Here is a 22,994-nt window from a genome sequence, read left to right as displayed (position 1 = left end):
CATATGCTATAGGTGACATTATATTATTTCTCATAGGAAAGTGTGTCAGTAACTTCAGTCGGGGTTCTTCATTCTTTTCACTATGCCACCATTCTCATACTGTATTACTGTTTTTAAAATAATTTTGTTTGTATTCAAAGCATACTTTATTTTGAAATCAATAATCCAGGTAACTATAATTGTCTTCAAAGAAGTAATCATATTTGCTAGTTCTTGCCAAATTCTATATATATATATATATATATATATATATATATATATATATATATATATATATATATATATATATTACAAGAAAGCATAAAGTCAGGTAACCAGGAATAGAGTAACTTCAAGATGGAAAAAAATATATTTTCCATCTTGAAGTTACTCTATTCCTGGTTACCTGACTTTATGCATTTTTGTTTGTTGATATGATTACAAATTATTTTAATGGGCAGACATTTTCCTAGGTGCAGAACCAATTAAGTTTAGTCAAAAATTTTAAAAGGTTGTAAACTTCCTTTAATCTTCAACTTTTAAGACTCCCAAATACTAGTTCTGTAGCTTCTGTAAGCTAGAAAAAATATCCTCCCAAATAATAAGGAAAACAATGTATAAACATTTCCCAAACTATTCTAGCCACAAAGAATTCCATTTATAAATGAAATACTCCCTTCTCTGTCTTTGCCTTAGAGTTTGGGAATAACTGTTTGTATTTGTACATTTTCTGAATTTCTACAGTTTACACTTGTTTATGGTACATTGGGGAGTTCAGAGTAACCATTTGCAAATGTTTGAAGATATTCAAAAGAAAATTATCCCCCCTCCTCTATTTTCCAGGGAAATGACATATTCTCTTTAAGTAAAATAATCAATGGAAAAAATGTGTATCATGAGTAACCCTTTCACCCTCACTTTTTCCATTCCCGAGGAGCAACAAGTCCATACAACTTCCCACCTGTGTGGCTCCCAAAATTCTGAAATGTTTCTAAAACCAGAAAGAAAATATGAGACTCTTTTCCCTGGCCCCAGTTCCAAGGTGCTCCCCCAGCCTCAGCAACAGGATTTCCTTCCACTTTTTTAGTTTTCTCCAGGAGAGCTGGAGGAGGCAGGTAATTTTGGCTTCTAGGAGTTTAGAGTTTAATGATTAGTCTGGTCATGGGGCCACGACCCCAGAAAAGGCTATTTCAAGAGGAGGATAGGGGGGCTCGCCTCCTTAGAAAAGCCAAAAAGGTGGAGGTGACAGGTAAGTTTTGCCAGTTTAGTTTCTCTGGCTAAGAAGTTTAAGAGAGTAGTAGGCTATCTGGGAAGTCAAGTCCATCCATGCCTTTGAAATACTTCTATGGGTGCCTACTTTTAAAGCCAGGAAAAGAAGAAAAATTGAGAGTGAAATCAATATAAATGGGTTGTGTGGATCCTGTGCCAAACTTGAGATTTTTAACGTTCAGTGCTTGATATTTGGAAACGTTAATTGCGAACATAATCCTTGATGTTAACGTTTTGGCTGTCTGTCAGGACGCAGACGGCTGTCCAGTTCTGGGTATTGGTCATTCAGAGAGCCAGCAAGAAACCCCCAGGTTGGCATCAAATACACGTGAGGGGTGGCAGCCTGGGAGATTGCTTGCTGTGATCATTTCAGACTCATAGAGGAGAGTTTTCTGGAATAAACAGTCGAGATCAGCCTTGGACGCATCTCATTCAATGCTGCTGGGTCTATTTTAACCCTTATGACAAGGGGGTGGAAGGACGGTTTTCATGTGCAAGTATCTGGTTTTTAGATATTATTCCAATGCGATTATGATGAAATAGGAAAATGACATGTGTGACCAGGTATTTATTTCTTGCAGATGTAGCCATACCCTCTCCCTTCAGCAGGGCTGGAACTAGGGTGAAGCAAGAGAAGTGCTTAGTGCACAAACTTGAAAGAGGAACTCACCCTTAAGGTCATCAAGGGCAGTGTTCATCACTGCCCTGATCTCCAGGCCTTCTGATCCACGTGGCCGCCCCCTAAAGCTGATCTCCCGGCCCTGTGCAATAGGCCATGGATGGCCTGTAGCAATTCCTTCTGGAACTTGGTGGAAAGTTTTATGCACCCATGCACAGAGGCATTTTCTTGGGAGGAGAGGTGCATAGGTTGTAACTTCAGGAAAAGTATGCCTTACATCTCTGAAGGATTACCTTATATTATCACCAAGCAATATCAGAGCTGGAGTTTTTCTTGTTACTCTGAGGAAGCTCAATTAACTGTAAGTTTCCCTTAAAAGCTAGAATTTATTTTTCACAGTTTGTTTCCTGCGGACTGCACTTTGCCCAGTCATTAATGCAGCTATATACTGTAGCACTAGCCTCCGTAAGAGTGCCTTGGTGACCATATGCCAAGGTTATAGATTATAGGCTTTTCTTTAAGTGACCAGACCCTGTGAGTGCCCACGGTGAAAGAAAAAAAGGGAAACAAGAGAAGAAACACACTAGATACTTCCCCAGCACTTGGACTTGCCAGGTTCACACTGTGCAGGGAGACGTCCTTCAGTTGCTGAGGCCAAGGGGGTGGAGGGCTAGATCTAGTCCGAGAAGTGGACAGCTCAGTCAACACCAGGGCACTGATGTGGCCAGGTCTGGGGGCGCTCTCCATTCTCCCCAGCTCCCTAGCTTCTTCACCTAGAGAGAGTGTGCTTACAAGGGTGGGTGCATCCGACCAGCTATTAACAAGCCAATGCCCAGAAGGGCACTGGAAACAAGCTCCTTGTCTAATTTCTAATGAATCTCTCCCTCGCTGGCCTGAGCGGCTCTCTGGGCATCATGGTTCAATCACTTACACCTACGTCCGTTCAGACAAGCGTTGCAGAGGGGCAGAGGTGTTTGAAGAGCAAAATACACCACAGCATGGAACACTTACCTCATGTGGTGGGGGAACACTTACCTCCACCCATCACGGCCTTTGCCAGACTCTCTTGTCAAAGAGATTGTGCCCAAGGGACAGAGGCTGGCCATTCTAGTTCCCTTCACCCTGTCCTGGGCAGATAATTTGTATTCTTCAGTTGCCATTTTAAATGCACAACAGTTACTACTATGTGGAGGCATGTTAAGGCGATGTATTCTGCATGTGTAAACTTTTTTTTATGCCTCAAAAGCATCAAAGGAATCCATTTCAGAGAAACAAGTTAGCTTTAAAAGATAAACAATGCAGCATCGGCATCATTTAACAGGGTCCCATTCTCAAAAAAAGAGAGGAATAAATGCTATCTTGGATGCCAGCTCTAAAAACTAACCAATTTGTGAATTTCCACAGCATTCTGCTTGAGAAAACATGGGGGGGGGAGGGTTAGGATTCAGAATGTGAGGCCATCAATAAGGAGGGAACACGCGCGCGCGCACACACACACACATTATTTTAGGGGTCATTTAAAAGATTCTAGTAAAAATGACTGGAGCAAAAGCAAAGGGCAATAACAACAAAAACTTGGAATTAGTCTCTCCGTGCTTTAAAATAACTCCCAAGTATACTAAACGTTCTTATATGGAAACCAGTCAAGTTGCCCCTGAGATCTCTTAACTCTGTGCTCCTGGGACCAAGCTATGGCCATAAGCAACAACGTGCTTGTACTATGTTACCATGGTGCCCAAATGCACAATTCAGAATAGGGAGAAGGGAACATGAGAGCAGAGCTGCCTTTCCACAGGTCAGGACAGTGACGAAGGAAAGCTGTCCCGCGTTCCCCAGCCTCACTCCATCCACATATTTGCCTGCACAGATGGTTGTCTCATCATTTCCCCCTTTGAACCTCTGGTTTGTTGTCTTTCTTTGCTAGCAAGCTGTGTTTGTTTTCTGTAAAAAAGGAAGTAAGAATGTGACTGATAGCATTTAAAGAACAGAAGGGAGAAACACACTTTATGGACTCCTTTGATATGAAACATTGACCTAACGTCCAAAAAGCTGCAATTAAAAAGTATATCTCTTCCTCATTTGCATGGCTTGCTTCCCTAGACATGTTTTTGGTATAGAAAATGAATGGTATTCCCATACAACATGTGTCTCAATTTGTAATGATATCCTCCTTGCAGCTGGCTTAGTTCTCCAAGTTTTTCTAAAATGTTACTGTCTTAAATTTGAGCCAACCTACAATAACAAATTATCTGGAAGCAAAGTGGCTAAGCTGCATTTGGTGAGAGAAGGGGAAACCCTATATTTCATTCTTCAACTCTAGTTTTGGAAATTCAGACTGTAACATGATCTTTTTCTAAGGAGATCTACACTCACACACTTTAAAAATTGTGCAGATTGGGTGTTGTGGGAGCAAGAACGATCAGGTTTAAGTTTCTCTGCAAAGTTCTGCATCCCATCAACAAGACCTTTTGATATTTTAAACCCATATTTAGAATAATTTCAAGATATTTGGAGCACATGTGGTTAAATGTAAAACTTTGTCATTATGATTTGTTAGATGCTTATACTTTAAATATTTATAAGCCATTTTTAAGTACTTTATCCAAAAGCTTTCCCCCACTAGAATACTTTAATTGAGTGGTGTCTGAGTGTCACTATATTTAGAAGATACAGGGTGAAGTCACTGCAGCACACATGCACGTTCTTCCTGCTTTTCTGGTTTTAATTCAAATGCTGTGTTTAGTAGATTCAGCTTATTTTTTAAATGTATGAAAAGTCGTTAAACAGAGTTGGTTTTCTGTGATTTAAAAAAAAAAAAATTTTCCCTAGTCCTCCAAAGGTAAAATGTTCAACTTGAATTGTACTGAGTCCCACTTCTTTTTCTTACCCTAAGACTAATTAGTAAAGCTTTCCATTAGAGTGTTGGATCTGAATTGGTGTCCATGTGAACTGAAAGCATCATATTATTCTTCGGAAATGCGTTAGGGACAGTTTATTGGGGGGTAGGTTGAATTCTTTACTATTCGCCTCAGCCATCTTGGAAACTAAGACATAGGATCCTGTCTTTATCATAGGTAACCTATGTATACATTTAATATGAAAAAAAAGGAGAAGGGGGACAAAAAAATCCTTTTTCCACACTCAGAATCTAGTTAAGCTTTCAGAGGTTATAAATTTCAAACTGACCACTGGCCTCTGCGGCTCACACTCTTTAATGGTTGGCAAAATACCACTTTCTGGTAAGAACAGGGGGAAAGATGGCCTAAAAAGGCTCAGAAACTTGCTTGGACATCTAATAGTTCTTACCAAACAGCATTTTCATGAGTTAAGTGTAAATGAGTCAGAAACTTATAGATTGAATTTCTTTTAAAATACACATGGGTTTAAAAATTAAGGCCAAAGTGCTTGGCGAAATAAGTTTTGGTTTTAGCCAAACCCCAAATGTTTGAAAAAAATAGTTCTACAATTTGCCAAACCAAAAATACATCCAGGTCCCTCTATTCCTCTTATTTAGTAGGATGGCATCATAAATACGGGACTTAATGTCTATTTCCATATTCACCAAGATTTGAGTAACATGAATCCCAAATATTAATTGAAAAACTATGAAAAAAATTTAGCGGAAAAACATTATGACTTTGCAAATGAAGATGAGGAGCCACCAGTTGGGGTTCTAGTTCTGATTTTAACAGCACCCCTGACTTTCTGATCATTCGATCAACCTGTTCTCTGTCTCATCTGTGGGGTGTGTGTGTGTGTGTGTGTGTGTGTGTGTGTGTGTGTGGCCTAAGCACAGGAATAATGACTTCTTTTAAAAAGCCTGTATTTAGAGTTTTTAATTATACTTAATTCATATATTACAATCCACAAATTTAATAAACTCCTAATCACATCCAAACACAGGAAGGCAGTCCCTATCACTTATTTATGGTTCAGAGATAGTCTCTATTTATTTCCCTAGAGGATAAAACATATCCATTTTTAACTAATAATATCTACACTGACTTCACACAGGGGCATTGTCTTTAAGAGATATCAGAAAGGAAGAAAGGAAGGGAGGGAGGGTGGGCAAGCAAAGAAAAAACTTGGGAGGAGGAGTGGCAAAAGTTCTTAACTTGTTTTGAGGAGCTAACAACCTGCGGAGAGAGACAAGGAATAAGCAAGGTCACACTTACCAACAACACGCAGAACCTGCCTGCAAACTGATATGACACTGTGGACAGCAGGCTCCGGTGAGGGCAGGGGCTGGGGCCAGTGCACTCGTTGTAACCCGGTATGTCGCTCCGGGGCTGGCAGAGTGGGCAGCCAGTATTTGTTGATCAAATGTATGAGAGGAATCCCAGGAGAGGAATAGCTAATGGAGTCACCCTGAGAAAGTTCCATAAAGCAGGTGATTCGGAGTTAGGTTCTAAAACTGGGGAGTGACATGGACGGAAGGCAGGAATGGAGGAATAAGGGATGCGACAGGCTGTCAAAAGCCGTGGATGCAGAGACGAATGAGTCACATTAGGGATGACTGTCCCCTTCACGTGGCTGGAGCAAAGGGCTTGCATGGCACGGAGAGAGGAGCGGGAGGTTTTGGACTTTGTATTCTGCTTTAGGCAGCATCACCACGTCCTTGAGTCACAGGATGAAATCTGTGTCTGAGGAAAATGACTTTAGCAGCTGTTCATAGAATGAAAGGAAGCAGGAGAAAGACTGGCATCGCTAAAGCTGATTGTTGCATTCTGATGACAGGCTAATTACCAGCGGTCGATTCTAAACATTGCAGAATGTTATTGCTAGTGTGACGGGCAGAGGCTGCTCCATCTATGTTTGAAGTATGCAAAGCCACTGTGGCAGGGCAGTGGGGGAAAGAACCCCCTTCTCTGTGCCCAGAGTAGGCCGAAGCAGGCTTCAAAGCACATGGTGGAAGGAAACCTCACAACCCACAGAACATTCCAAGGTTCAGTCAAGGGGGATGCTGGCTGGGGCCCAGTTGCCACGGCAACGGGCTCCGCCCTTTACGATGGACCAGCTGTCTGAGCCTTAGGCCAGCAGGGAGGAAGACGTGTCGGTTGTGGTGTGGCACACAGAGGCCAGCAGCAGCTCTCCTAGTCGCCTGCAGGACTTCCCTGGTGATGAACATGGAGACGGGACAGTGGCCGCCACAGTGATGCCCAACGCTCTGCCTTTGGACTGAAGAGCAGCCATAAGGCTTGTCTGCCTGGCTCTACTTCAGACACCTTCAGAGATTTTTGCAGAATCTGAATCGGATTCTCCCCAGGCCTGCAGGTACTGTTAAGGGAGTTTGGCAGCTTTTGGAGATGTCCCTTTATCTTTCGTGACTTCCCAGGCTGTGGATCTTACGAAGCTTTCACATGTGGCAACAGTGGACTCCCAGGAGTGAAGGAAGGCAGCAGTGTGGTTTTGAGGATAAGAACATCTGCTTCCGAGTTGGGCTAGCCTGAGTTCAAATCCCAGCAGAGGTGCTTACTGGGTGAGGGAGGAAGTGGTTCAACCTCTCCGAGCTTTAGTCTCTAGGTGATGAGTAATACTAACAACAGTGTTGTGAGGGTTAGGTAAGAAAACAGGTAGAGTGTGGCGTATCACAGGTGCCTTAGAAATGGCAGTTACTGGTCCATTACAAAGGCTGCCATGCCTGAGAGGCGAACACAGTCCTGGAGTGAGATTTGAAATCTAGCTGTGTCTCTTACCAGCTGAGAGTTTGGACAAGTTTTATAACCTCTTTGTGCCTGCATTTTTCTCATTAATAATTATAACAGCTAATATTTTTGGAGCACTTTCTATAGGTAGGCAGTACTCCAAATGGTAACCCCTATGGGGATACCATTATTAAACCCATTTTACAAATGAGAAACTGAGGCACAGGCAAGATGTTTCCTACCCAGTGTCATTGGCTAGTAAATGGCAGTGCTGGGAAGTGACTGGCAGCCTGTTTCCAGCATGTCCATGCACAACCACGTCTTATACACAAAGATGATAGCCCTTACTTCATAGAGTTATCACTCTCTAATATAAATAATTTTAAGTGCCCAAGAGGCACCTGGCACATAGTAGGTGTTTATTATAAGAATTGTCATGGTGACTCCTATAGCCCAGAACTTGTTCCCTCAGATATGTAGTGGAAAATAATAAAACATTTCCGTGGGGTCAACTTTGGAGGTTAGGAAAACCATTCCAGAAATTCTCACGAGATGTCTGGTTCCATTTTTACAAGTAGATACTGGGACAAGCAGAGCAAATGCTCAAGGTCATAGAATGGCGCAGCTAGGATTAGAACCTGAGTCCTCATCTGCCTTTCCTCTCAGTGAGACACGGGATACAACCAAAGCTGCTTGAGTTACATACCCTGTGCCAAGCACCAGAGTCAGATTTTTACCACCCACGCATTGCTTTCTCGGGCAAGTGATTTCAGAGAGAAAATAGGTTGTACCTGAACATCTGGGGTTGAGGGGTTGCAGGGTTGCAGAAAAGCAATTTTTAAAACAATTTTTCTTTTTTTTTAAAATCGGGGAATGTTGGGGAACAGTGTGTTTCTCCAGGGCCCGTCAGCTCCAAGTCATTGTCCTTCAATCTAGCTGTGGAGGGCGCAGCTCAGCTCCAAGTCCAGTTGCCGTGTTTAATCTTTAGTTGCAGGGGGTGCAGCCCACCTAACCAACTGAGCCATCAGGCCACCCCGGAAGCTCAGCTGCAGCTCCTTGTCTTCAATCTAGTTGTGGAGGGCGCAGCTCAGCTCCAAGTCCAGTCGCTGTGTTTAATCTTTAGTTGCAGGGGGTGCAGCCCACCTAACCAACTGAGCCATCAGGCCACCCCGGAAGCTCAGCTGCAGCTCCTTGTCTTCAATCTAGTTGTGGAGGGCGCAGCTCACTGGCCCATGTGGGAATCAAACTGGCTACCCTGTTATTAAGAGCTCACGCTCTAACCAACTGAGCCATCCGGCCACCCCCAGAGAAGCAATTATTAACCACACTCTTCATCTCCTTGGCTGTTTGGGGCTGGGGGTAGCGTGGGGAATCAGTATGCTTGCTCTTATTTTTTTATAGGGAAGTTTTCATGAACATGAAGTCTGCGCCGGCCCCCTGCTAATAGTCTGGTTGTAAAGAATTAAAGTGTCAGAAAGACCACTTTTCCAGACCTCACCTAAAATCTTCAAATCTATTATTGATTCATAGACCATAGCTACTTGCCACATAAAGCTTCTTTTTTCCTCTGGGTTCTTTTTTAAAAACTTAGAATGCCTGTGTTCAGATAACATATAGAGTGAAATAACAAACTTCGTCTTAGCACAATAAACATCTACTTTTTTGTCCACAGCAGAATTTTGGGAAGGCACATGAACCAGCATCAGCTTGTTTGTATATTGATGGCACTTGAATGAAGAAGACACAATTATTTTTTTCTTATCAAATAACTTCTCAGAGTTCTTGTTGGCAAAGCAAGGAAGCTGGACTTTGTGTGTCTCTGAGGCCCCTTATGGCTCTGACGTTATGACCCTGCTTGTCAGAGAAAGGACGGGGAGAGATGAAACCTGAATTGGGGGCAGCATGCCGTCAAGGGGACTAGCTTTGCCCCTTTCTAGTGGTGACCTTGAGCAAGTAAGTCCCTTAACCTTCCTGGTAAAGTTTTGCTCATCTGTAAAATGGGGACAATAATGAATACTTCAGTAACACTGTTGTTTCAATAAAATAAATCTCTAAGTGAAATAAGTATGTAAGATATACTTGTTTTCAAGTGAAATAAGTATACAAAAGTGCCTAGCGCAGTATTGGATATAAAGTAGGTGCTCAATACAATTTGACACCTTGCTTTGAAAATACTGCCGCATTCCTAAACCATTATAGGAAGTGCTTAGTTCTGAAAGCCAGGGGCATAGAACTCCAGGCTCTTCTTCAGCATTTCATGCAGAACATTAGCTATGTCATATAATTCTTCTTTATTTTTCTCTTGTGAATGGATATAGCCACCTGCTCCAATGCATTTGTAAAATGTACACTGTGAATCATAAATCCTTCCATGCTTTTAGAAAAGGGCCAGAGACAGGGTCTTTTGGTTTGCATAAACTCCCAGATTCCAGAAAGGATTTGAGGTAAAGAAGATCGAATGGTTGTCCAGGGTGAAGATACTTTGTGAGTGCACAAGAGGGAGTTCCCTGCCTTGGTTCAGGGTCTTTTGTTCCTTAGGAACTTTCAAAGGTCAGCAAGAAATAACAGACCTCCTTGTAAGAATCAACAGACCTCTGCCCATTTAACCAGCTAATTAAAAAAAAAAACAAAACACCAAAATTTTAATTTGCAAAACAAAGAATTAAAGATGGAGTTATCCCAGTAGGGGGTCTTGTATGGTTCTGATTTTTATTGATTAAAGAGTAAAATAAGAGATATTGCTAAAGAAGAAAATTATAAGAAAAGAAATCAAGGCTTTTTTTTTTTCTTTTAAATATGCATGAGCCTTAGCTTGTCAAAGCCATGACATAAACAGCACAGTGGTGATGAAGTTGTGATTCAGGCCAGAGCCCCCCCGCACTGAGCTTAAGCTGAACTTTGGCCCCCAAACCCTTCTCATCATGGGTTATTTTCCATAACAATCACACTGGAAGGAGAAAGGATGTTTTTTAAAGACTTTCATCAATTAGTGAACTATAAGAAAAGAGATGCCATCTACTTCATAAATGAGAATGCTCTCCATCTTGGTAAAAGCCACTTCAAAACTCTGCATGAAGCAATGGTCGACAAGAAGAGAGAATTTTTTTTTTGGCGTAACCTTGCGAAGCCATGGCTCTTTCTGGGATGGGTTGGTGCGGAGACCACTATCTGGCATCACATCCAGGTTTATCAGCTGGTGCAGGTGGCTCTGTTCACTGACCGCGGGGCTCTCCCCTTGTGAGTGTCCCAGAATAGCTGCGGCTACCTGAGAGCAGTCCAGTCCTCAGGGACTCGTTATTGTCCCAGATAAACAGCGTGGCTGAAGCCAGCACTTAATGGCTGTATTTAACCGTGATAAGTGATGGGCCGATGAGCCTGAGTGAGTGGCGTCACTGGTAGGGCCTGGGTATTGGGACAAAGGCAAGCCCAGCTTGGCAACATGCATTTCTTGCACATCATAGAGTTGATGCCACAGGGTTTTAGACTCCTGGGAATAAATATGACAGACACAGGGAGCTTGCTTTCTAAACAGGTAAGACAAAACAAACCTACTACCAGATTTTGAGTATGCTAATTACAAAGGTATTTGAGGAAGGAAAGAAGAGTAAAAATCTGGGAAATGGATTAGATTGATCTGGGCAGGTTTCCTGGGAGAGGTGGACTCTGGCGCCCTGGAGGGACTGGCTTGGAAAGAGTGGGACATAGACTAAGACGGCCATTTTACTCGGGACACACATTTACTTTTGGGAGTGGTTGCCTGGAAATTGTGAACTCTCCTTTTAAATGCAACCAGCATAATTATTGGGCCAAAGAAGAAAAGGTGAGAAGGGTCATATTTTGACCGTTATCAACATGGAAGTAATTTATTAGTACTCAGGCACAATTTTGTTCTCTATAATTCTCTGAAAATTCAGGTGTGATAAAGGAGGATGAGTAACTCAACCACATTCTTAGCAGTGCTTTTCTGCTGATAAGGACAAGTGTCAGGTGGACAGAGCGTCTGTCAAATGCCCTTGATGTCACAGACCTTATGATTCCATGAGGAAGACGCCTCATTCCTTTGACCCAAAGGGGCAGGTGGGCCTGGAATTCTGAGAGCACCTGGCCTTACATGCCTGCTGGAGACCATGAATAGTGGAGCTGGTCTTCATACACAATACATACATGATTCACAGGATGGGCCGTGTGCGAGTGCTGTTCCATGTAACAGGGCTCTGAGTGGTTCTGCCTTCAGACAAACCCCCAATGTAGAGGAAAACCCAAATGTTAGGCACAAATGCAGCCCTTCCCCAGAACCCCCTGCATTAAGAGATACCCCAAAAATCTCCACCAGAGGTGAGTGTGTTGGGGGGCGAGGGCGAGCTGGGGATAATAGAGAGGAGATCTTTCTGAAACTTTGGACTTCGGGATCCAGAAATTAAAAGTCTTCCTTACACACTGATAACAGATTAATATCCAGCTGCTCAAGTTTATAATCCTCCATACTTGCTTTGGTTCAAACATCCTACAATCACAGAATAGGAGAGATGGAAGATATAGTAGAAAATCTCACCCAGGCCCCCATGTCACAGGGTTGGGGAGGTTAAGGAATAGGTTCCAGGTCACACCGCTAGGTAGGGGTCATGCCAGACTGTAACTTGCATCTCCATCTCACTTATTGTAGTAATTTCTCTTTTGCTCAGATCAAGAAATTTAGAGAACAGATTTTTCCATAAGATCCCTCTGCTTGGCGAGAGCAAAGTAGGAACCGGTTCAGGCTCTAGAACTTCTTGCCATGATCACTTCCTAAAACTCCAAGCTTGCTTCCTCCCCACTCTTGAGTTTCATGCCATACCAATAACTATCAGGAAGGTGAAGCCCAAGCTTGGTTCTTCATTTTCATTGATTCCAGAGTCTATTCCTGTGTCACCAACAAGGCGGCTGCCCTGAACCCGCCAGAGCCAGAAGAACAAATGAGGATGACTTCAGTAGCAGCCCCTCCTCAAATGTTATCAGCAGGAAGGGACTTGTACTGCCACCATCTGGCCTTTGTGGGGGTCCCAGACACGGCAAGTATGTGGTGAAAGGGAAGGAAACGGCACAAACTGTCTACTTTGCCATTCTCTTAAAATAAGCTCGGTGTGAGGAGGCTTTCAGAGCAGCAGGAGTGGGGCTGCAAAAAAATAGAGTGTGCTGCAGCTGCACCCTTTAGAACTTTGGGGAAAACACATATTATTTACCAGACAATAATAGATACCAGAGAATAATAATGATTATTACAGTGTTGGGGATGGCAAATGCTGTAGTTAAGGTTCCAGAATGGCTCTCATTAGAATCCTGTTTTCCCAGTCCCTTATGAAAGCCTTGAAATTTTCTCCAAGTAGGCCAATGCAGTCCACATTTGGCCCTGGTCCAGAGGTGATTTGAATATAAAGAAACTTATTTGAGAAGGAGTCCTCTTTTGGGGGCGACATGATTACATTAAAGAGAAAAACAACAACGATAGCCTTGAAAACGCAGTTGCAGCATTCTTAAGTAATTCAAAATGGTGGGGTTTCCCAATCACTGGAAGAAAGTGGTAAACACCTTTTATTTTTTTCCCTTTCCTTTTTAAAGAAAGGATTCAGATGCTCTCTCTGACTACAAGATTTGGTCACTCTTGGTCCCCAGCCCAGAGGTGAGGACGGTTTCCCTTCCACAGCAAGTTCCAGACTGTGCTTCCTAAATGAAAAAGAATCATTCCCAGAAGTAGCTCCACTTGCGTATCTGGATCCATTTGTCACTTCTGAGGCTCCTTCCCAACCCTTTGTGGCCTCTCATTTGATGTTGGCTCTTGGTGTTTTTGTTTTTGTATCCTTTCTTGCCGTTTTCTCATTCTTGAGAAAAAAAGGGGCGGGGGAGAGGGAGAGAGGAAGGAAGGAAGAAGGAAAGAAAGGAAGAAAGAAAAAAAAAGAGAAAGAAAAGAAAGAGCAATCCAAGTGAACTCTTTATTCAGAGATGAACATCCACTTTTCCAAATCTGACCATGCAAAATAAAAGGGTTTCCATGGCCTTGTAATTCCACCCCCATTGCATATTTGTGGTGTTTTGCATTTTCACTTTGGTTATTTAATATACATATTAAATGCACACTGCTCTGGTGATTTAATGTGATTTGGGGAACTCAGGCATTTCCTGTCAGGCACATTCAGATTTTCAAACCTTGTTTTTGGCTGATCGTTATTACCATTACCATTAACACCAGGATTTGGATAGCAGGGTTCAAAGCACAAGCTTGTACTTAGTCCTCCCAATGGGCATCGGACCCCCTCACACTTGTGCTACATTCATGCTACACACACCCCGAGAAAGTTTCCAAGTCTCTTTGTGGCCTCCCTCTCTTCATCTATAAAATGAGGAAATTGTAGTATGTTATCTCTGGGGTCCCTTCAAATTCTAAATTCTACCACCTCGCTGAAATTATTTGTTCATTGTTCTAGGAAAAATCTCAGCAGTTGTAAAGATGTTTACGAGTCCTCTGTCATCACCTCCTGTTAGCCAAATTTTACCCATGCACATTTCTGACATCCCCATTTATGGGCAGGAAAAACAGGTGCTGTTTTGGGGCATGGTGGATGAGGGCTGGTTGACCTCGTTTGTTTGACATGTGCGTGCAGCTGAACTAGGGGCTGGGTGCAGAGATGTGAGCAAAATGGATACAACCCCAGTCTCAGGGACTTTACCGTTTGGTTGACAGACTTCTGAGTAGCTGCTTATTGGGGGTGACTCTGAGTGTCCTCAGGAAGTTGTATTTCAAACCAAGGGACTGGTAGCAAATGAAATAAGCCAGTAGGGATGGTGAGACAGAGCTTAATGTCTGTGGTGGAAGTTGGGGTGGGCATTCCCCAGAAACTGTCTTTCCTGGTGAACAGTGCTGTTCAGACCCTCTGCCCAGGATTTCAAGACCTGGTTGGTTTATCGTCTTCCAGTCCCGAGCTACTGTTTGGTTTGGGTATGAAGAAATGTGAATGGCTCACCTTTGTCAGGCAAGACCCGCAGAGGAGCATTTCTTCCAGGTCAGTTGCCTCCGTAGGAAACCTGTGAAGATATATCTGTATGTCCCTAGTAATGTTTCACGTGCTGAGAAGTGAATCTCTTGGCTTTCCTCCTTTGCAGCAAACACCAGGGCTGTTGCATAGAGTATGGGGCTGAGGTCTGGAGCTGGAGGGTCCTCTGGGACCTTGCCCAGCCCTGTGTGACGTTGGCCACTCAGAAGACCTCCTGCCAGTTCTTGCAGTAACATGGAGGGTGAAAGTTGCCGGGTCGCAAAGGATGTAGTTGTGGTCTTCGGGTGAGGGCGTGGTGTACCCTGTTCCTTGCGGTATTCCAAAAAGCAACTCAAGTTTCATTTCTTCACACAAAGCTGGCAGGGCTAACCCGGAGCAGAACCGTGAATGAAAGTCACGTCGACATCACGCTGTGCTGCCTTAGTTCTGGGGACTTGTCTTAAGCCTGACCTGACTGGAGAGAGTGCTGCTCTGACTCATGCCTGGGTTCTCCCCAGCTTGCGGGGAGGGCGTGGTTTGGTCCAGTGGATTCTGACAGGCCTTTTCTCCTCTTTTCCAGGAACACTCACTCACAGGGTACCTTGCATGGAGAGAGGGCGCAGAGCAAACCATGTCACGCCATCCAATGACACCAGCTGGTCCGCTCACCACCCTCTCTGGCTAAAACTCAAGCAAATAAAGCCACTTCCTGTCATTAAGCATCTCAGAGGAAGCAGCCCTCCCTTGGTGGCCTCTAGCCCAGAGAAGCCAGCACATCTTGGACCCAGCCAGCAGGCCCAGCCTTCCTGCTGCCCCCATCTCTGCTTCTCCCCAGAGGAACTTAGGGATTTCGCCCTTGGTTTTAAACAAATGAAACACCAACAAACCACAAGGACCAATGTAGGTATTCTCCCCGCTCTATCTTCAAGGCTCAGAGGGTGAGGCTGGAAGATGATATGGATTTGAAAACAAAAACCTTTTTTTAATCTTTTTAAAAACTGCTGTGGTTTTGCTGCTACACTAAGAATTGTGATTTGCATTGTACGGTTTTGGACCTATACTGTTCACGTTTTGACGGCGGAGAGGGATCGCACTGGAGTCCCAACGCTTCAGATTCATCTCTGTCCTGCCCAGGATGCACTTTTAAATGAAGAGTTAGAATATTTTATTGGCTGATATACTTTTCTTGTTATTTTTACAAAGGCCACCTTTATCCTTTTTAATGCCATATTTTCAGTGTTACACTTTTATGGCTTTTAATTTTCGATTTGACAGATGTAAGAAGCAGCATGAATAGTTTATACTGTGGTTTTTCAGAGACCGAATGCCAAGAGAACTCGGTAAATGTTTATTCTTCTCAGCTTTCTCTTTAAATTCCCCTAAATAGCGCCCCATTTGGGAACAGAGCAAGAGTGTTGAACTGAAGACCAAAATGCCCTCAAGGTGTAAAATAATCCGAGGGGGAATATTTGCTGGGCGTCACGAAAGACTTGGATGAAATTTCAGCCCTGATGGTTTTCGGTGATCCAGGAAGTCAGTGAAGCAATCTCTCTATACGCAGAGCCCTTTCATGATAATTAGAATGGTATGGACAAACCAATGAAAACAAGAGGGAAAGTGAGAAAGATCACCCATGATTCTGTTTCACTGTTTGCTTTCTCCTGTCATGGTGAAGAGAAATGTGCAATTCGATCCTCAATCAGTGGGTGGAGGATAACAGGGTAGGTTTTCTTGTGTGCACTTGTACAGTTGTAGGTGCGAGTCCAGAAGTCCTCTAGAGCATGTGTACTGGCACTGAGTTGGTGAGACAGTCGTGGAGTATCCCATACTGATGAGTACAGAAAAAAGAAAAAAGAAAAAGAAAAAGAAAAAAAAAGAAAAAAGAAGACAAAAATCCAAAAAAAGAAGAAAACTGAAAAAGAAAAAAAAAAATCAAATCACCTTGTGATTCAGTGTATCTGTTTACTAACTCAAATAAAGCAATTGTTCCCTCTGGAGGGGTCCAGGTGCCCCCCCTACAAGGCTGCCAAGCCAGCAGCAGGAGGGGCGGGGGCGGGTGGGCGAGACCAGGTCAGTGTCACGCTGGCCTTGAAGCACCATGGGCCCGTGGATGAGGTGTACATACTGTATTTCTATATTCTCCTTTGTACAGAGTCACTTAACAAGTCAAGCTACTGTTTTACAGGTGCTCCTTATTTATTAGAGCTGTGAGAGCTTGGGGGACACACCTGGCGAGCAAGCGAGCTCGCTTTTTAAAAATGAAATTGGGGGTGGGGGGGAAGGGTGGTGGGAGGGAGGGAAAGCTCGCAACCCCGGGGAGAGATTTATAAAAGTGAACAAAAGGAAAACTTCCAGCAACACATTAAATAAACAAACCAACCCCAACACCAACCCCATCCATGCGGGAAGCAGCAGTCCCTCCCTTGGGTGCTCATTTCCCTGCGGGTCTCCCAACATTCTCCTCTCTCCCTGACTGGTGTCAGATTCATCAAACAAAAATAAATCTCTAAGAAAAAAAAAATGCACTTATATGTGCTTATTTTGCTTTTGTCATTATTATGACTATTGTTATTTTCCTTGTCACTGAAGGTGTTCATTTCTTTCCCCCAGGGAAAATTTAAAAAAGAAATAAATCGAGTAAGTTTTCAAAGCTGTTGAGATATAGGGGTGACGATCGCCCTTCCCCACCTGCTGTGAGTCACACTTCTCTGTAGACAAGAGTCCACTGGTCTGTTGGAGGGTCCGCTGCTGCCCACACACAGTGCATGTGGCGTGAGTTCCTGGGCTTGTGGCCTGTGGTGTGCCTTCCCACGTGCTCTCAAGTCCTGATCTTCATGGGCTCCAAGTCTTCGGGTCCAAGGATCAAGAAGCCAGAGCCACATGCAAAGCCCCCCCCCCCCCGCCGTCCCACTCCCATCAGGGCACCATTTCCCCGCGTGAGCTGGGAGGTGCTTCGGTTTAGCTTTGTGGGAAGGGGGTGTGTCAATCTGGTTTTTCCTTGGTACCTGAAAGAACATCAGAAAGCTTCTAAGGTGGAAATTACCTTAGCACCTAGCTCTAGTCAACGTAAACCTCATCCAGTTCTCTTGTTCTACATATGAAAAAACTGAAGCCCAGGAAGGTAAATTTATCTGTCCAGAGTCCCACACTGACTTGGTTTAGCTGGTTAAAACACACATGTTCATGTAAAACTGAGGCATTCTCAGCAATTTCCTCTCAGCAACCATCCGAGGATTGGATTCTGGAAAGCTGGTTTCTTTCTGTCGTGGAACCTGAGGGGATCTGGAAGTTTCCTGATGTGGGCTGTGTTTACGACACCACCACCATCAGAACACCCCAGGCCCAGCTGAAGATGGGCCAGGGCCTAGGACACCCAGCTGTGGCTGTCTGGGGCAGAGTTTCCGATAGCTTTGTTCATCTGGACTTGGCCATAGAGACAATCATCCAGGATATTGATTTTGCTTTTGTCTGTAGTCCAAGATTGTCAAGCAAACATTTTGACCCTTGTGGAAACAAAAGGCACCTTTGTTCCAACATAAAAAGAGTCCATGGCATCTCATTAGGCATCAGTATACCTTTTCCTCCTTCTCTTCCTTCTCTTAATCTTAGTGTTCCCTGAATACACAATCCTCTTAGGCTACAAAACTGTATATAAAGAGAACTAGAAATAATAATGCAAACAATTACTAGCATGTATTGAGCATATGTTAGGAGCATCATTTCATCTTCACAGTGACCCTGTGAAGAACGTCCTATTATTTTCCCTTTATTACATATGAAGAACTAGAAGCTCAGCAAGTTTAGTCACTTCTCAAGCTCACGTAGCCAGTGAATTGCAGAATGGGATTCAAACCCAGGTTTGGCGCCAGAGGCCGTACATCCAATCTGGACAAAAACTGTTGACATCTTCATGAAGAGTTGTTTTTTACTTCCTGTAAGTTTGTGGCAGTTACTCAGTTTTGTTCTAAAGTATCCCTCATTTTATTTTATTTATTATTTATTTACTTATTTATTTTTAAGGAGGGTGCAGCTCACAGTGGGCCATGCGGGTATTGAACCGGCAACCTTGGCAATATTACACCAGGCTCTAACCAACTGAGCTAACCGGCCACCCCAAGTGTCCCTCATTTTAAATGCAGCCAAAGGGTTGAGTGTTAATGGTTACTGCCAGCCACATTTATTGGGTGTGGGGAAGTGCTGAGGCCACTCCACTTCCTGAGAAACCAGTCAGTCAGTGTCTTCCTTGGGGGTTATCAAACCCCCACTGAACACAGCACCTCGTGTGTGATGCTGAGGAGATGTTGAAACAGGGAAACGTTCACGACTCCTATCCCAGTGGCTTACACATAATGGGAGAATGAGGCTGTGAAAAAGATGGACCGCTTAGTCTCACCAGGGCTCTCTCTGGGTGTTTTCCCATTAGGAGTTGCCCATCAGGAGCCTGGATTCACAGCGCATCAAAGCTGTCCTCCCTTGCACTGCAGGTGTTCCCCTGATACTGGAAGGGCAGCTTGAGCCGCAAGCAGGCCTACAGGTGCCATCTCATACTGCCCGCCCGGCATAGCCAAAGGCCAAGGCTGAGGCGCAGGTGCAGAGGCACTCAAGACTCACACCAACGTCCTGCCGTCCTTGGCCCCTCCTCCACCCCAGGGGCCAGAGTCTTAGCTTCCTTGACCAGCTTCAATAGGGCCCCACCCTGGCACATGTCAAATCCTGCTTACAACTCTTCAGGGGTCCCCAGGGGCCTACAGAGGCAAAGCCAAGGGTGCAGTGTGGCAAGCAAAGCCCTCCCACCGGGCCCCTGATCACCTCTCAGCCCCACCCGCACTCTGAATTAGGAGCTCTTTCCTGCTGCCCCCACTCTCTTTCCCCCTCCTATGTCTCCATACATGGAACTGTCTCTGCCTTGATTATCTTTTTCTCACCTTCCCTGGGCAACTTTTGCAGCCCCTCAAGACTCAGCCAACTGCTCAGGTGAGTCTCTCCCAGGGCGCCTGCCAGCACCATTTCCTCCCTCCCCTGCTGGGGAAGCTTTCCCCTCCATGACCACCTCCATCCTAGTACCATCCCACTCTGCTTGTCCAGCTGCTCACCTGTCCGCCCTTTGCTAGTCTGCAAAGTCACTGAAGATGGGGATCCTGTCTTCTTTGTCTTGTATCTCCTAGACGCAGTGCATGGAAAGCCCTCTTCCTTATTCTTTTTAATACAATTAATAAGCCACTCCCTTCAAAGCTCAGTTTCCATGCCAAGTCTGATTTCCCTGAGGAGGGACTGTTGCTTCTCCCATGGGCTCCCATGGCTCTCGGCTATCTAGACGAGACCACTTTTTGCCCTGCTCTCCCCTCGTGGTCCGGGTCCTTGAAGGTAGGCACTGGGACCCTCTAACTGTGCGTCCTTGAAGAGCTATTCTCCACCCTTGGGATGGAAAATGTTGGCTGACTTTGAGACACTTTTATCTCGTTAGCTCAATGATGGAAGAGGACAACACATCCTGAAAACCAGAGCTGTTATGTAGCAAACAGAGGAAGACTGCAGGCTTTCATTTCGTTCTGGTGCTCAGGGATGGAGGTGCAAGCCCCGGCCTGATTCAGCCAGCTCGTCAGCACATCTTGGGGCTTCTTGCCAATGCAAAGAGCCACACAAGGAGCTGAGACCCAGCTGCTGCCCTGGAGTGTCTGTATTGTGCAGTGACTCTAGGTCACAGAACTATTACACATTTTATTCAGAAGAGTTTAGAGATGAAATAATTTCTTGACCCTCAGACACACTTATAGATGGAAAGCTAGCTTTCAATACCCAGAAATGGCCTCTTATTCTGTCTTCTTGACTGGATGGTGTGAACAGTTATCACCAGTGTATACAATTCTTCTAGTGAAAGGAGGGGCCTCTTCCGAGATACAGAAAATGGCTCACGTCCATCCGATGCTTGCTCTGTGCACAGCCCCACATACAGGTTTTGCACACATTCACTTATTTAATTCTTACACAGCCCCGTGAGGGAGGTGCTCACCTTATCATCATCCCCATTTTATAGCCAAAGAAACTGAACAAGAAAATGAAGGGCTTTCTGTCCAAGGTGCCACAAATAGTAAGAGGGAGAGGCCAGCAGTGGACTCCATCACCCTCACTCCCTGTCATGAGGCTGAACTGCCTCACCAGGGCCCAGGAGGCCTGGTGGTCCAGGCTGCAGTTTCAGCTCATTTACCTGAGAGATCTTTGACTCTTATATTGTGTTTGAGAAGAAAAAAAATCTGCTAACTTCTCCTGACACCTGCTTTTGACGACACAAAAAATATAGCTGTTGATGTATGTGTAGGTAAAGCTTAAGGGAGATGGGATGTGGAGTGCCAACAGCTCAAAGAAAGGAAGAGCACAGAGAGGCGCTTTGGCACACATACTAAATTTCCTGGGGCCGGGAGAAAGGGGACACGTGTGCCAGGGGCTGTTTTCCATTTCCTGTTGTTCTGCCTTTTTGAGCTGCAAGCTGGGCTTTCTCCCATGGCACTTGTTTGGAGGGGTGAAGGGATGTCAAGGCGATGGTGGAGCTTGGAGGCCCACACCGGCTACACGACTTTACCCGGAGTGCAGGGGGCTGAATGCGGAGCTCACAGTCCCCTTTGGGCTGGGCCACTGGAGCCCTGGTCGACTCGCCGACCTAACAAATGGACAGAAATGTGGACAGCCTCCACCTACCAGACACCATAACAGAGGCGGTCACTCAGACTATCTCAGGCAGGTCTCACAAAACCACATGTGAGAGGCTGTGCAATCCTCATTTCTAGAGGAGGAAGATACCGTCCAGGCAGGACACATGCTCGGCTCCGGTCACTCACTAATAAATAATAGAGCCCGGATTGGAACCTTCTGCCCCCACGTGCAGCGCTCCTGACGGCACCACAGCTGCAGAAATGCCAGCGTCAATCCAGGTCATAACTCAGTTTGAATCTGAGTCAGCCAATGGGACACATGCCTGATGAGGTCATTACAGCCTGCTTCCAGACCTCTGGGAATGGCGAATGCTCTCTTTCCTCAACCATTCCTCACATGCAAGGTTGGGCCAAACCAGCAGACTGTGAGCCCCTCCAAGAAGGAATGAACACCAGTGCTCATTTTAATGGACATTTATCCAATGTGTGCTAAATGCTATTCAGTTGCATTATTTTATTTATGCCTCATGACCACCCTATGAGGTGATTACTGTTATTATTCCCATTTTACAGATGAGGAAATTGAGCTCATGGAGGTTAAGTAAGTGGCAGAGCCTGGAACTGCACATGGGGGTCTAAGAGCCCATGCTTAACCAGCACACTCACATTTTTGCCTGCCTCTTGTGGATGGATGGATACCATGAATAAAAGCCTTTAATTAAGTACCTCATGGTGGCCAAACTGTACACCAGTCACTTTCACATATGTCATCTCATCTTTGAGAGTGACTGGAGCATCAACCCTGGAAGTGACAAACATGGTTGCCATCTCTTGAGTTATAGACGAACTCAGTTGCCCATCTCTTCTTTGCTTGACCTCCAACAAACTCCTGTCCCTAATGAGAACACTTCTTTGCAAATACTGCCAGCCTCATAATCCAACAACTATGAATACTCAAGGGGATTCACTCCCTAGCTCTTCTTTCCATTCATCTGCTTTCCTCTAACAGCCTGGGAGCAAGGACCAGGGCTAATCCATCTTTGCTCACGCCATGTTCAATGACTAGCTGTTCAATGTGTGGATCTCTGACGCTGTGCCTCCAGTCCTCTGCGGGAACAGAGTCAGATGAGACCCTTGAATCTCACTTCACACCTTCTGTGTCTTTGAAACCCCCTTTCCCATTTTCTGCTCTGGGCTTCCCTCCAGAGCTTCTGCAGTTGGGGCTGGTGGAAGCCCTGGTGTCTGAGCAGCAGGTGAGGGGCCACCACCTCCCCAGCTGTGTGGACAACTCCAGCTTGGGAAGGGCATCAGAGGAATAGTATACCGTCTCAGCTGGAAGGCACTGGTATTGGGGGATAACAAGAAAAACCTCTAATCATTTCCCTTTCCCTACTTCTCACGCAAATATTACATTCCATTTAAATGTTCCATATAAGATAATTCCTAGTATTGGAAACACTTGAAAAAAATATTTGTTCAGAAAAGGTTGGCATGCCATTGAGTGAGCTCTCGAAGCCATGCCCTTTGACCTTGGTAAAGAAAAAAGAAGGTGGATGCCGAAACTAATTTAGCCAGAACCTTTAGACTACAGGGTAATCTTTTTTTCTTTTTTTCTAGGTTTATTTAAACAAATGGGAAAGATTATCACAAAATAAGAATAATGAAAACAATTATAGGTAGAAAGAAGAGTTTTCTAAAACAACACCACCCAACAGAACCCTTTTTGTTTCGCTCTCCCCAGCATCCCTGAACCCCCAGCCTACACCCAGACCTCCCTTGCCTGTCTCTGCCATTTGGCTCACAGTACCTCCTTCACATACAGTAGCTAGCT

At 44.7% G+C, this 22,994-nt stretch overlaps 1 protein-coding gene across 2 annotated transcripts in view; it reads left to right on the top strand.

The window, feature by feature from the left end:
* SOBP (sine oculis binding protein homolog) overlaps positions 1–16,739 on the top strand; it is a 161,832-nt gene extending 145,093 nt beyond the window's left edge. For both annotated transcript variants that reach the window (XM_081033263.1, XM_081033262.1), the window contains one exon: positions 15,097–16,739. The gene's annotated coding sequence lies outside the window, so the exon portion shown is untranslated. The remainder of the gene's footprint in view (positions 1–15,096) is intronic.
* The last annotated feature ends 6,255 nt before the right edge of the window (positions 16,740–22,994 follow it).

The sequence above is a fragment of the Rhinolophus hipposideros genome, assembly GCF_964194185.1.
Source record: "Rhinolophus hipposideros genome assembly, chromosome: 3".
Classification (NCBI taxonomy): domain Eukaryota; kingdom Metazoa; phylum Chordata; class Mammalia; order Chiroptera; family Rhinolophidae; genus Rhinolophus; species Rhinolophus hipposideros.
Note: the sequence above shows the minus strand (reverse complement) of the source record. Positions and strands in the feature narration are given on the sequence as shown.